The sequence below is a fragment of the Eutrigla gurnardus genome (assembly GCF_963514095.1).
Source record: "Eutrigla gurnardus genome assembly, chromosome: 12".
NCBI classification, from domain to species: Eukaryota; Metazoa; Chordata; class Actinopteri; order Perciformes; family Triglidae; genus Eutrigla; species Eutrigla gurnardus.
Genome location: NC_139926.1, coordinates 3,945,358 through 3,961,265, shown reverse-complemented (window position 1 = coordinate 3,961,265; position 15,908 = coordinate 3,945,358).

The following is a 15,908-nucleotide window of genomic DNA, read 5'->3' as shown; positions in this document are numbered from 1 at the left end:
GAGGAAACACCAACTGTTTTCTTTATTTGAGTTTGATCAACGAGAGGAAACCCGCTCCGCTCTCGTCTGGACGAAGCCGACTCATCACGTCCCCCGCTGACGCCGGGGCCCACGAACTACCGCCGCGTTACGGAACGTCGTCATCGCCAGGACGGACTCGCAGCTTACGCAACGACACCAGTAAGAGGCTATCAGTCTGGGCAGAGACATAAGTGATAGTGTAGGATATGCTTGTAATTCTTGCTAACGTGTTTTAAGTTCTGATCGCGGACCGCCGAGTCTGTTTGTTCATGTGCTGCTGTATTTGAATGCTGATCGTGTACCCACGCCGCTGGGTTGATTTCTGTAACAGTGTTTTCGACTAACCTCCGCCATATTCGCGAGCTCAGAAAGCCTCTACTATCAGTTAAGAGACCGGTCTCGCGGAATAAACGCCAGTTCATTCACGCGCGCCCGTGTGATAGCGGCACGCCTTCCAAGCCTCAGAATATCGCTCGCGCATTCTCTCTCTCTTTGTTTGTGTCCCGCTAACCCACACACACACACCGCACACACGTGTCCTACACCAGCTGTTCCCGGCGGACGCTAAGGACATAGCTACATCTGGTGGTCGCGCCCGGCCATAGCTCTCTCTCTCCCTCTCTCGCTACCCCATCGGACGTCAGTGGCTCCGCCCCTGAACGCTGTGAGGAATAGCTCCATCTGGTGGCCGCACATAGCCATCTCTCCCTCTCTCGACACACACGCACACACATACGCACACACACACGCACGCACGCACGCACGCACACACACACGCACACACACACACTCCACGTGTGTCTCTCCTTCTGTTTAGCTTAGTTTTGTGTGTTAGGTAGTTAGGTAGTAAGGCTTTGTTAATTGCAGTGTTATTGATTGTGATCATTATTACTGATTTTAATAAATCTTATTATGTTATAACTAGCGGTCTCTTGTGCTTGTTGTGTATATGTCACTGGATAACAGCAGGTTGTGAAGGCTAGTGCTTGAATTTCACGCCCTTCTTAATTGTTAGATTGTTTTTATGCTTCTATGCCAATGATCACGATGATTGGCATGTGAGTATAAAACCTTTATATTGAGACTGAATACAGTTTTAGGTTATCTTTTCCCTGATCCCAGGGTGGTGCCCCGTTTATTCATGATGATATCATGATAATATATTAAATATAATAATTAATATCGATAATCATATTGACATTAATAATTAACTGTTGATAACCAAATCTGCTCCTGCTACAACCCCAACACCCTGCTTCTCTCCTTCCTTTCCTCATTGATGGCAAGCCACATAGCTGTGAAAGTTGATCAAAGTTGATCAGATGATCACCCCCTGTCCCGATCTACTAGACAAACCGCTTGCGTAACTATGGAGGTAGATTTGAGAGCAAAACCTTCCACACTGCAATCGAAAAATAGTTTTGAGAGCAAAACTATTGACACTACAATCAAAAAATGTTTTATTGCAAGTAACATAAATGTGATTAAAAATGTATGAATGGGAATCCAAAAGTTTTGGTTTTGTTTGCAAATCCAAAAGATTTGCTTGCAAATCCAAAAGTTTTGCTTGCTGTTAAGCTGAATCTTGTGGGTGGGATCTACGCCGAAAGATGTAAGACACGTCTCTATTGGCCAGTCTCGATTGGAGTGACAGCTTGGCAACCACCAATCTGGATCATATATCATGGTAACCAATCTGGTTGTGTACCATTTCATTGATTTGTTAAAATACAGTGCATTGTGTCGGTCGGTGGCGCAGTGGTTAGGGCAGCCGCCCCATGTACAGAGGCTTAACGTCCTCGACGCGGTGGTCCCGGGTTCGACTATGTTGTAGGATAGCAGAAATGAAATTGTTTACAGTTGCTATACCATTGTCAAACAACTGGAACAATAGCGCTCAATAGTATTTTTGCTGCATCCATCCATTTCCCAAAAATAGAACAATAACTGCCTGTGTGCTTCCGCAGGACACAGTATCAAAGTGGTCAGAGCTTGAGAAAAAATAGGCTTAATCGTTGTTTTTCAGATGTTTGCCCCCAGCTAGTCTAATGCTGTTTTATCGTTTGTTTTTGGCTGTAGCAATGGTTGCTGGGATCGAGAAGCGACTATTTGAAGGTGAAAATGAGAGGGGCAAAGTACCAAAGTATTCCCTCAATGATTTGGACAATGAACTTGTCAAGTGTGTTATTCTTATTTCTAGCACTTATAATTACTGATTATTATTTGATGGACACTTTTGCAAGAATTCTTTCATGAGTGAAAATATGTAATGATTCTTGGGTCCTTTACAGTTTGCCTACAGGGGAAGTCAGTGCCTCAATCTGGTTTTTTTTTTCAAACTTTCATGTACATGGCAAATTGTTAGAAAAACATTTAGGACAGGGCTTGAAATGTACAAGCTATTTTGAATATTCTGTCATAATTTTAAGGTTTAATCTCCTTCAGTGTATATGTGACAAAAGATGATGGAGATTGCATGAAATGAAGTAAGCACCTGAGATAAGTCTTCTAGCTGGGATGTTATGTCAAGATCAGTACTTATAATTGCCAATTTCTTTGTTGTCTTTCATCCAGAGTTGTGGGTGAAATATTTGGTGTGAGCATTGCCCAATGAGGACCAGCACATCGGTTTATGCAGGAATGCAGTTACCACTACCTCGTCACTGGGAACCTTAAAACTGATTGTACTGACTAAGCCCTAAACTTAGTAGTACTGGTTGTTGATTGCTTTATAGTTTCCGACGTGCGCCCAGCGCGCTCAAATTACCGCAAAAACGAAGAGAGTTCAGTTTATTTTGCTGGTTTATTTTCCTTCCAATAACACACAGCCGCAATAATTCTAACTCAAAATACATGTAACAAAACAATAAACCGAATTCCTCACTAAAGTAAGATACATTAATACACGGGGACACGGGCACACGGGCACATTCGAAAAACTGTTTGCTCCCCAAATCAACAACACCTGTGATCAGGTTCAATCAGGTTAAAATGGCCTCACTCAGCTGACCCGAGGTCAACTGAACCACACCGCCCCCTAGTGGCACGGGGTAAAATTACACAAAAATAAAGCACATTTAATATGGCTCATACACTGATGGTGTGCAGGACACAGAGTTGTCACCATTTATCAAAATGATACATTGGGTAAATTGCATTTCGCTTCAAGCAATCTTAATGAGGCCAATATTTTTCCATAATGTTTGCGCTCTTTTGATGTTTATCGTACATAGAGTAAGTGCAAAGTGAACTGATCCAAGTTTCAAACTTGCCAACGATATTGCAGCTGTGTTAGGCAGTATCTCAATATATCCTCAGGTTTACTAAATTTCAATTCATCAATAAGTTGGTTTCTTGCAATAGCTTATTTCCTGTTGGCATCAAGCGACTGACAGACTTGCCTCGCTAAAAATGTAACAGATGTAGCTGTAAACCAATGAAGTTAAGTGTGTGAGATGTGTGAATATGTATGACAGTGTAGATGTATAAAATAACAGTTGTGAATACATAACAAATGGAAGTTTAATTCTTGTTGCTTGTGTAGTGAAGCACAGTGAACTGTTGAACGCATCCTGGTAGTCCAGCCAAACTCCTCCCTTAGCTCCTCCCCCTGCCAAGGTGTGGTATAAAAAGCCTCAGCTGGCTCAATTTGGCCTCTTGGTATTAAGGGAAGAAGTAATAATAATAATAATAACTTGGATTTATATAGCACCTTTCGTAGTACTCAAGGTCGCTTCACAAAAAGTGTGTGTGTGTGGGGGGGGGGGGGGGGGCGGCGTTAGGGATCAAAGGACTTAGCGCAAAGAAATGTTTTGAGGTGGTTTTTGAACATGGGCAGGGATGAGGCAGAGCGGATGTGGATTGGGAGACTATTCCAGTTTGTAGGGGCATGGGCAGAGAAAGCCCTGTCCCCAAATGTTCGCAACCTTGTGCCGGGTATTGCCAGCAGGTCCTTGTCAGAGGACCGCAGGGAACGTGACTGAGTGTAGGGGTGGAGGAGATCCTTGAGGTATTGTGGTGAGAGTCCATGGAGAGCTTTGTAGGTGAGCAGGAGGATCTTGTAGGTGATGCGTGACTTGACTGGCAACCAGTGGAGCTGTTGGAGGATGGGAGTGATATTCTGCCAGGGCTTGGTGTTGGTTAGAACCCTGGCAGCTGAGTTCTGGACACGCTGGAGCCTGCTAAGGTCCTTGGCGGGCAGTCCAGGCGGGAGGTGATGAAGGTGTGGATGAGTGGAGGTAATGTTATCAAGACTAAGATTCGATCACACTGGATTAAATAAGACATTATTTTTTTGGGGAAAAGTAAATTCAGATCTTTGTACAGTATGTAGGAAAACAGAAAACATTAACATGTAATTATGCAATGTAGTAAATATATCGAGGAAAGGGCAAGGTTAAAAGACAGGGTGAGAGAGGCAGGACGTGAGTGGAGCTTGGCAGGGATATTGGGAACTAAGGGCGATGAGGTGCGGGAGACACAGAGAGGGGTCATAGAGTTTCTAGGTAACACTGGTTTGTTTTATAGGATATAGCAGAGTTTTTTTTTTCTGTTTTTTTTTTTTTACTTCATTATCATGATTACATTAAATAATTTAATGTAAAACCATAGAGAACTAGACCCTGTTCTACATACTCCGGTTCAGTAGGTGGCGGTATGCACCTTACAGTTGGTATTGCAATCTGCCAAAAAATGCAAAGAAGAAGAAGAATTTGGCCTCTTGCTGGTTCCTGGTGGTCGATTGCTGGAGGTGGTGAATAGGGCCCCCATTTTGTTTTCATGTAGCTTAAAGTTGTTTCCACCACTAACGTATGCCTTTTGTGTTTTTAGGTTCACGTGTTGCTGTTCTGTGTTACTTTGTTTTTGATTAGGTTTGCTTTTCTTTCTGTTTAAGTTTGTTTTTAGATCATTTACTTATCAATTGGGTTGTTTTTTTTTTTTCGTTAACTCTTGATTTTCTTTGTTTCAGCAGGTGTTTTGTTTTTATTAATATTTTAGGTGGCCTGGGTGCCCTCAGGTGGGAGACTAGCCAGTCATTGTGGAACCTCACCTTTATTGCATGCAAGTTGGTGCTGGGGCTCTTTTAGTGCATGTGTTGTTGTAGTGTTTGTAGTGTTGTCCCCAGAGTAGTGAAGTGGTGGGTTTCTCTCCATAGTCTGCTCCATTGAGGCCTCAGCCCCCCTAATTTTAGTTTATTATATTTAATTTCATTTATGTTTAGTATCATAGTTGGCTTTGTTTGTATTGCATTTTTGTTAATAAAATATATTTTCCTTTACTGTTTGAAATCTCTTTTAGTTTTCCTTTTTTTTTAGGTTTCCTTTACAATATTATTTACGAAATAAAAGCTTTATTCTATTTACCCTGTCTCTGCCTCTCCAGTCGCGACTCTGTGCCCTTGAGTAAATTTGGTTTTCATATCCTGGGGTGCAAGTCCCCAGGTGGCCTTGTTGACCCCCAAGTTAGTTTCCTTTTATCTTTATTTCCCCCCATTATTTACATTTAAAAACCCACTCCGGACTCCGCCACACTTGTAAGTCATTATTTTAGATTGAAGATGCATCTGACCTGACCCCCTACATCGAAGAAATCATGGATTGTGGCAACACTGGTCCAAACAACATTGACCGTAAGGAAAGCATATTAAGGTTTGTTTTGCATTTTGGTGTCAGGAGTAATATTACATTATTGATGCATTATGTACAGGTCAATAGTATTTTAAGCCATGCAGTAATGGTCATTCATTAAGCAGGAAATTTGAAGCAGATCAAGTTATTGTGCTGCAAAATCTTTGACGGCTTTGAAAGGGTTTTATCATTATAGCATACAAAAATAAGTGTTATGACTAATTTTACAGTTTACATCATAATTTTAAATGGCTGTCATGAAATTAAATGTATTTTATTATTTTCCTTTTGTAGGGCTATTGTACTGCATGTGGCCACAAAATGCACACCAATTAAATCGGAATTTTATGCCTGATAGGCAATCTGAAATCCAGATTTGAAAATTTTTGCTTGTCTCGGAGAGACAGAAATTCAAAATAGCCATAGTTTTTGACCACAACTGTTGAGGGCACATGCCAGGCCACACTGTATGGCAGGGGTACTCATATACAAATCCTCAAGGGCCACAAAGATGTTTTTCAATGACTCAAAGGTCCATTTATTGAGGTCGGTCAGGTCACATGTGATATACTGTATTTAGTGCATTTCTTTTTGTTGTTCTTACCTCTGAATTTTGAGGATATGTTTCTTCAAAATGTGTATGCTTTTGTCTCATAATGCCGTTTTCAAATTGGAAATCTTCATCACAGATAGTCTCCTGGCATATTAAGCACATGGGTCTTGTGCCGGTTGGAGGAAGAATGAATGCAAACTTTTCAGTCCATTCTTCTTTAAATTGGGGATTTTAACTGTCCACCTTTCTTTAGGCAGAGAACTTGGAACACGCCATTTTCATGTAATTTTTTTTCCCATGCGCAATCTATGCTCCTACTCTGGCAAAGTGGCAATATGCGAACGGCTTCAAAAACGAAAGTGAAATTTAAAAATGCTCGCAGCGCGACCCAATAACAGGCTGTCTGTTGGCATGGAGACAAGTCCCGATACACGTGTTGACCCAACCAAAACACATACTGAAGAAATAATAGTTCCGGGGCCACAAATAGGTGGCCGGCGGGCCGGATGCGGCCTGGGGGCCGCCTATTGAGTACCGCTGCTGTATGGTATCCTATTGTTATGCCACGTGTTATGCCACGGGGGCGTTTTTAAACGCGAGTGGACGCGCCACTAGGCAGATGATTGACAGGCACTCTCCTTCCCAGAAACAGGAAATCTTTCCCTGACTTTTTTCAAAACATTGGAGGGATAGTCTACGAATCATATTGCCCATTGTGGCTTGTCATCATGGACAGAAGAAGAAAGCGAATCTTCCCCATTGCGCTGCTGTACAAGAGGGACCAACTCTGCCGTCGTAGGTTCTGGGTTCACCCGATCCTCCGAACCCGCAAACAACACGGTGAGTACCATCGGTTGGTGCAGGAGCGTGCCTGGATGAGCCGACGTTCCAGCAGTACTTCAGGCTCACCAGAGGCCAGTTTGACGAGGTGCTCAGTAAAGTTGGAGACGGAATTAAGAGGATGGACACCACCTATCGATCCAGCTGAGCTCTTGCCATACCTACAGTAAACTGCATTGATTGTTGTCATATGAAATTAAAATGCATCAATTCCATTCCTGTGATTCATTTTTCTGTAAATAACAGGCTGGTAAGGTTACGTGACTCCATGGTTGATCCTACTGCCGTATTAGCTGTGAGCAAACTGTAAAAAAAAAAAAAGCTACAGCTACACCTATAACGTTACCGTTTTTGCTTTCCTATATAATAAAAGGAGTGAAGAAATTACATTAGCAACATGTATAGAGTTGATGATTGTTTTTTTACTCCGACCAACCCCATCTTTAAGTAGCCTGCAGGCAACATGACTACATAACTAACATAATCATAATATTCCAATTTCAACATTAGTTAGGATAAATAATATCAACAGAAGACTCTCCATTTCATACTCTTACCCCATGAGCCTCCCTGTAGTTTTTAGCAATTATGTTTAAATCTGGCGACCTGTCCAGGGTGTACCATGCCTTCCCCCAATGACAGTTGGGATCGGCTCCAGCCCCCCGCGACCCTGAATACAGAATAAAGCAGTAGACGATGAATGGATGTTTGTTTAAATTGCAGTAATACTGTGTATGCCACACATCTACATATTGCAGTGAAAACAATGCTAATGTCTTCTTCCTACATGTATTTTCAGATATCTTGCTACTGGCGACTCGTTCCGCATGATAGCCTTTAACTGTCGTGTGGGGTTCTGCACAAGGATCGTCAAGGATGTGGCAGCAGCTATCTGGGAGTCCATGGTGAATGAGGTGAAGCCTGCTCCAACCCTGGAAGACTGGAGGGCCATAGCGGAGGAGTTCCATCATCGCAGGAACTTCCCCAACTGCATTGGTTCCATAGATGGCAAGCACGTCATCAAGGCCCCCGCCAACTCTGGCTCTTTGTTCTACAACTACAAGGGGACATTTTCTATTGTTGTCTTGGCAGTTGTAGATGCACAGTATAGGTTCTGGGTCATTGACGTCGGAGGATATGGGAGAACCAGCGACGGTGGATCTCTCCACAACTCCACTTTTGGAGAGGGCCTCCGAGATAGCACCCTGGACCTCCCACAAGATTCTGTGGTTCCAGGAGCAGAGCACAGAGGCCCAATGCCTTACGTCTTTGTGGGAGATGAGGCCTTTCCGCTTCGCAGGAACCTGATGAGGCCATTTCCAGGCTCCAATATCACCAGGGAGCAGAGGGTCTTCAATTACCGCCTCAGCTGTGCCAGATTGGTTGTTGAGGATGCTTTCGGCATCCTCTCCTCACAGTGGCGCATGTACCGGCGTGTAATTGGAGTCAGCCCTGGCACTGCAGAGCTGTGTGTAAAAGCCACCTTCACAACTTCCTGAGGGTCACAGGCATGAGGGAGGCAGGACCACATCAAGTGCCAGAGGACACTGCTGCTGCTGTTCTCCAGGATGTTGGCAGGATGGGCTCAACCAATGCAACAAGAGAGGCCGTTCGTGTGTGAGAGAGCTTCACCTCACACTTTTGCCAAAAGGGTGCTGTTCCTTGGCAAGAAAACATGTAGAGCTCTACAAAACCAAAGGCTCTTTTAAGAGCCACCCATATAAAGCATAAAGAGCAATTTTTCATCTGCACAAGCATAACTATAAAGGCCCAATCCCAAACCTATCTACTCCCCTACTGTCTACACAAGCACAATCGAACTGCAGCATTTTAGATATACTATTGCAACTATCAGGTAGGTATTAGGAGTATTTTGAGACACCAACAGATTAGTCTTTGTAGTTTCTTTGAGTGGCCTTAGTTGTGATATAAACAGTGGATTATAAAATAAGTGATATAAAGTTGTATTGTTGTGGAAAATAGATTTAATAATTAAATAAATTTAACAATTCAACATTTACACAAAACAACACAAAATGGAACATAACACAATTAAACGAATATATCAAAAATAAATACCTAACTGAACTGAACATATAAAATAACCGGAACTTAAAAACTGGAACTTAGTCCCCTCCTTTTTTCTCTCAGGAAGCTTCACGATCTTTTAGATCGGCAACATTCAGTTTAAAAGATTTTAGAGAGCGTTCGGGTGGCTGCGAGTGGAGCCGGACGCCTCTGATTGGCATAAAGTAGACTCGACCTCAACTTTATGCAAATGAGCGGAAATTCACCGCGACACTACAATGGGAAGCATGGAAACAACGCTGCCTGTGGACACGTACCTTTAGTACTTGCACCAACACAGTTAGACTTCCAACAGCCCATCTGGGGGATTACGAGTCCTTTAAAACCAACTTGCAAGCTGCCATTAAATATGATGCAAGCTTTGACAGACTGTACCTTGTAAAATCCTTATGCCTACTCTGCTTTAGTCTACTCAGTTCTACCTAGTTTGTTCATCTAGTCTTTTAGCCATGTCTAATTCTCTCTTGTCAATTAGTTCCTGCCACTCCCCCTTGCCATGATATCACCTCATGTTTGGGTTCAATCCTGTTCTAAGTTAGTGTGCGTAACAGACATTAAGAATCCAAACTTAATGTCTTAGCATTTGTCAAATGTCAATGATAAGTCCAATTGTCATTGTGATTGATCAGTGTTGGGCAAGTTACTTCAAAAGCATAATGCATTATTTATTACTTGTTACTGTCATTTCAAAGTAATTAGTTACATTACAATATTACTGTCTTTGAATTATAAGGCATTACACTACTTTTACATTACTTTTGCATTACTTTTCGCCAAAATAAAAGGAAATATGGATTTTTTGTTCTCAATAGATCTTCTTGTGTCCAATGTAGCTGATTACACAGCAGGATGTGATGTTTGCCGCTTCAAAATAAAAGAACGAAAAACGGAAAATGACTCGTATCCCGTTATTCGTAAAAACGGAAAACGAGAAACGGAAATCGACTCGTTAACTGATATTAGATATTGTGTTCATGAATGGGATTCGGGGATGAAATAACAGTGCCATTTTTCATTCCAGATTTGCCGTACGTCTTTTTTAATGACCCGGAAGGCGCTGTGTTATGCTGCGAAATTACCTGAAAGCCTACCTGAGACATTTAGGGGAGCTCTAAATACACGCTCTGACAGCGCCTGACGCTCGCGTTTTGAAGTAAACCTACTGTTTTAAACATGCACCTAAAGCGTTATGACGCGGACATAAAATCGGTTCAAAACCGAAGGGCAGAATCGGAGCCTCCGCCTCTTCGCCGCCGCCCCTCAGCTGTCGATCCTCGGTGTGACTGCCGGGGTCGGCTGCGTTCTGACTGACCGGGAGCCGCTCCGTGAATCGTTGTCCAGCTCATGGAGCCTGCTAACAACAGCGCTTAATTAACATAGTGTAGAGTCACACGGACCGGCTTTCACACTTTTCCAAAAGTGGAGCGTATGCCCATCTCGCGATCGCGAATGTAGAGTCAATTGATTTCGGGTTTAAAATGCAATGTAATGCGCGTTACTGAGATTTGTACCGAGTAAAATATTACCAGTTTTTTTTTTGTAATGCCTTACATTACCGCGTTACAGCAAAACGTAATGCATTACAGTAATGCATTACTTTTGTAACGCGTTACTCCCAACACTGATATTGATGTGGTTCAAAACAATATGGCACACATTGACAAATGTGCACTAAAAACTATTTGAGTTGTATGAATACATATGTGCATTACTAAATCTCTTTAGCATATTTGGCCTTAGAATGCTGTTTTTAATTACAGGCAAGACAAATTTAGATAAACTAAAAACACTTGAATTGGGCTTTATTTGTGTATAATTCACATAAATGCTGATTGAGAAAGTAAAAAAACGTGCTTCTTGATAATAAGTTAGATCTGCCTTTGTTAGAATCTGAGGTAATAATGGCAGGTTGAAAAGATCTAAGATATATATATAAGATGTATATCAGAATGTTAGAGTCCGAAAGCTCTTCCAAGAGCACGCAAGCATGTTGTGCTTAGCCATTTATAACAACAATATAACACACTACACAGGGTTAGGGATTCTAAAATGTGTTAACACTGTTATTACTCACCAGAGGTGCGAGAGACACCTCATCAACAGTCCACAGGCTGTAAAAGAGTATTAACATTTCCATTGTAAGTCACAGGTGGAAGCCTCTCACCTGTGCACCCACATCAGCATAACAACAAAGATATTCTTTTTGCTATAAAAACCCAAAAAAGTGAAGCCACCGGGTTCTGCCTTTTACTAGAGGTAAAATGAGCAACTACGGCCCAAAAGAACAAGGAGCTGATGCTCCCCAGGTACCAGTCGACGCAGATCTGCAGGATGCGGTCGCTGGCCTCCTCCAGCTGTCCCTTGAGGACAGGGAAAACCTCAACGACTACGATGTAGTGGCATGCAATGATCAACTGCAGGAGCTTGTTGATTATGTTAATCACCTGCCAGGAAGGACGCCACAGCACACCCACCTAGAAGAGCTTGAGCTAATAACTAAAAGATGTTCAACATTTTGATCCCAACAACTTGAACCATAATGGCCGCGTTTCCCAGATTCGTTAAGAAGCTCTTAAGTGCTAAGCTCGTCTTTGGAGCGCTCTTAAGAACGCTGTGAAAGAAGGATGTGTTTCCCAGAGTCGCACTTAGCCTAAGAAGATCTTTCACTAAGAAGGAAACGTAAGATCGAGCTGACCTACTCTTAACAGCCTTCTTAGCAACGAAATGCTCAGTGATCAAGCCACGTCAGGGAGATTTATATTCTCCACTTTTCGAAATAATAAACAAACAATGCTCAATGTTGTAATGCGCTAAAAAAAAAACAAAAAAAAAACTTTTCATTGAATTACACGTTTAAGTTTTCCACACACATCTGCATATATATGAGTTTATAGTACTACACATAAAAACACATCAACAACCCTGTGGCATTTCACAGATATCAAGGAAACAGATGTAATTGAACTCAGCTGAACCTCATCCAGAGAGGCTCCACCTGCTACTCTATATAAAGGCATTGCCTAAGTCCGCGCGTGTTAGAAACCATGGCTGCAATACAGCACATTCTCGCTGCGAACCAACAGCTTCGCCCTGCGCGAAGCCAGACAGTTTATATAAATGCTTACGTGCGTTAGCACTTCTCGCCGCTGGACGTGCTGTCAGACCGGGCTGTCCAGACAAAGTACCGGCTGCCCCGTGCGGAGATCCAACGGCTGATCACTTTGGTGTCTCCACACATCCAGAGAGCAACCCGCTGCAACTTTGCCCTCAGCCCTGAGGTGCAGCTTCTGGCTGCGCTGCGTTCTTACGCAGTGGGGAGCTTCCTGGAGGTGGTGGGGGACGGCAACGGCCTCAGCAAGGCATCGGTGTCACAGAGTGTGGCAGCTGTGACACCGATTGCCTGGGACTTTGTTGCTAGGTTTGACACCCTCATTTCAATGCAAAATGATCCACACAATACATGGTTGAAAAGGAAACCAAAGTAGTTTATTGAAACCAAGGGGGGCGGCTCGGGGGGGTGGCACCGCGCTGACTCTACTCCTCGGCGTCTGCATCACCTGCAATGAAGGGAGATTGATTAGTGAAATTGAACGGGATACATTGCGTAATGCAGATAAAAAATAGAAATGCCCCATACCTGAATCCTGGGGGAGGATTATTGGCACGGAGATGGAGGGACGGTTTAATTGCGCCTCGGCAAGCGCCAGCTGTCTTCGGTGCAGCTCCAACCTCTCTTGCTTGATTCGCACCATCTCCTCCTGCAGGGCAGTTTGTCTCAGGAGCTGGTCCTCTATCCCACGCAGCACCACCAGCTTCTCCCTCTCTAGGCCCACCAGCGTCTCGCTGCAGGTGCAGGTCACAATGGCGGGCCGCACTGTTGAGCCTCTCCGCATGCGGACACCGGGCCCTGCTGGTTGGCGCGCGGGGACAGGGCCCGGTTGTGGGGGGTCGTCCTCTCCTGGGGGCGTGCGGGTCCCTGCTCACTCCCGGATGGCTCCTCTTCGTCCTCACTCTCCGAGAGGCCCTCGTCCCCCTCCAAATCGATACCCCCACTAATGCCTTCAGAGGCTGTCTTACCAATGATGGCGAGGACTTTTTCCTCGTCGGGAGTGAGGGTCGTCCCACCCGGTGCTCCACCACCCGTGCCCATTGCCTCTCTCCTCACCTTGGCACTCTTCTTTTTGGTTTGGCTCTGAAACTCCTGCCACTTCTTCCGAACAGCACCCCAGTCACGCAGGCCACAGGGGCTGGAGGGGGACATCTTGTCGGCTATGGCCTGCCATATACGGTTCTTTACCGTGATGTTTTTCTTTCCCCTCGTTCCCCCGAATAAAATTTCCCGGTGATGCCAGACCTCGTCCACTAACACGACCATCTCCTCCGCGGTGAACATCGGTGCCTGCTTGGTTCGCTTGCTGCTGCTTTCTTCCATTCTCACATGTGTGTGCCTATATCCACGGGGGTATATATGCGCTAATGGGCTTGATTACTACTTGGATACACCTGTTGGCACACACACAACCCCCCCCCCCCACACACACACACCCACCCGCACCCGATACATGTGTAGCCTAATTGCACCTGTGTCGGGGGGACCACGGGGCGCTGTGTGTGACTTATACGCTGATAAAGAGGTGGGTGATCGATTAGCCTGGCATCGATTGATTCAGTTTCAGCACCACCGCGGTGGACAGCTCCCACTAAGAGCTTCTTAAGAAGCTTCTTTGGCTTGATCTTAAGGTTCTCCTAAGAAGGCAGTTAAGAACGCGTCTGGGAAACACCCGTATCTTAGCGCTCCTTCTTAGCTGAACCCTTCTTAAGAGCCTTCTTAAGTCCTTAAGAACGATCGAATCTGGGAAACGCGGCCAATGTTGACAACTATTTGAGAGAGTTAGAGGACCATCTGATTGACTTGCCCCATGCAACCCAAAGGGAGAAAGTTAAACTTCTGTGGAAAACCAGCTCTAAAGCCAGCAAGTTTATACTTGTACAACCCCCCAGTGTCAGAGACAGTTACCAAAACTCAGACACGCACAGAAGAATTCTCTTCCACAGCGGATGATCCATGGTTGCTGCTCTCCAAATTACACATATCAATCAATCAATAAAATTGTATTTGTATAGCACTTTACAATAGCCAGACGGTACCCAAAGTGCTTTACATCAAAGCAATTAAATAATACATTAAAACAATACATAAAAACACAAGAAAGTGCCACAGTGCTGCAAGAAAACACAGTGCTGCAGAGTGTTTGAGGCCCTCTAAAGTGCATAAAGTAAAAACAGGCAAAATAAGTATGCCTAAGAGCAGGACTACCCTAGTCACAGTTAAATGCCAATCTAAAAAAGTGTCTTCAGCTTTGATTTAAAAAGGCTGAGGTCAGTAGTGGTGCGAATGTCAGGGGGCAGTCTGTTCCACAGCCTGGGAGCTGTGACAGCGAAAGAACGATCGCCCCACTGTTTAAGTCTTGACCTTGGGACCTCTAACAGGAGCTGGCCGGAAGAACGGAGGGCCCTGCCATGATCACGGACAGTTAAAATCTCTGACAGGTAGGAGGGAGCCAGGCCATTAATGGCGTAAAAGACAAACAATAAAAGTTTAAAATCAATTCTAAAACGAACTGGAAGCCAGTGGAGTGACGACAGAACAGGGGTAATGTGTTCACGCCTGGACGTGCCTGTTAAAAAGCGGGCAGCAGCATTCTGAACAAGTTGAAGACGGGAGATTAAAGACTGGCTGATGCCGACATAAAGTGCGTTACAATAGTCCAGTCTTGAACTAATGAAAGCGTGGATCGTCTTCTCGAGGTCCTGCCCACTTAAAAAAGGCTTCACTTTGGCCAGGAGACGCAGCTGAAAAAAGCTTGTGCTAACAACAGACCTAATCTGTTTATCGAATCTGAGCCCACTGTCAAATGTTACCCCAAGATTCTTTACATGTGGTTTAAAAAAGGGCGCCAGAGTCCCAGAGTTTGTAATTAAAACATTTGACATAGATGGTGTGCCAAACGGTCATTCAGTTTTGCTGTCGTTCAGGTGCAAAAAGTTCAGAGCCAGCCACTGTTTTACATCAGAGATACAGTCCAGTAACTGAGTAAGTGCAGTGTTTTCATTGGGTCTCATGGGCAAATATAACTGTAGATCATCAGCATAAAAATGATTTATAATTGATCCCAGTGGTAGCATATACAAGGAAAACAGAGTAGGGCCGAGAATAGAGCCCTGTGGCACCCCAAAAGAGAGGGATGCCTGTGAGGAGCAGAGGTTACCAATTATTACAGAAAAACTCCTATTTGCGACCTAAACCATTTGAGGACGGTGCCACGGATGCCTACATAGTGCTCTAGGCGAGATTCAAGGATTGCATGGTCAACTGTATCCAAAGCCGCTGTGAGGTCCAGCAGAACCAGCACAGCGGGGTTCCCAGCATCCACGGACAAGGCAATATCATTATGCACCTTCAAAAGTGCTGACTGTGCTGAAGTGCTATGTCGGGATCTGAAACCAGACTAAAATTTATCGAGAATGGAATGAATTTCTAAAAATGTTTGTAATTGAATAAAACAACTTTATCCAATACCTTAGAAAGAAAAGGCAAGGGGGAGACAGGCCTAAAATTGGACAGTACAGAGGGGTCAAGATGTGTTTTTTTGAGGAGGGGCCTAACCACAGCGTGCTTGAAGGCAGCCGGGACAGACCCTGAGCTAAGACAGGTGTTTATAAAAACCAGCAAACTTGATCCAATAGAACTAAAAACCTCCTTTAGAAACTTGGCTGGA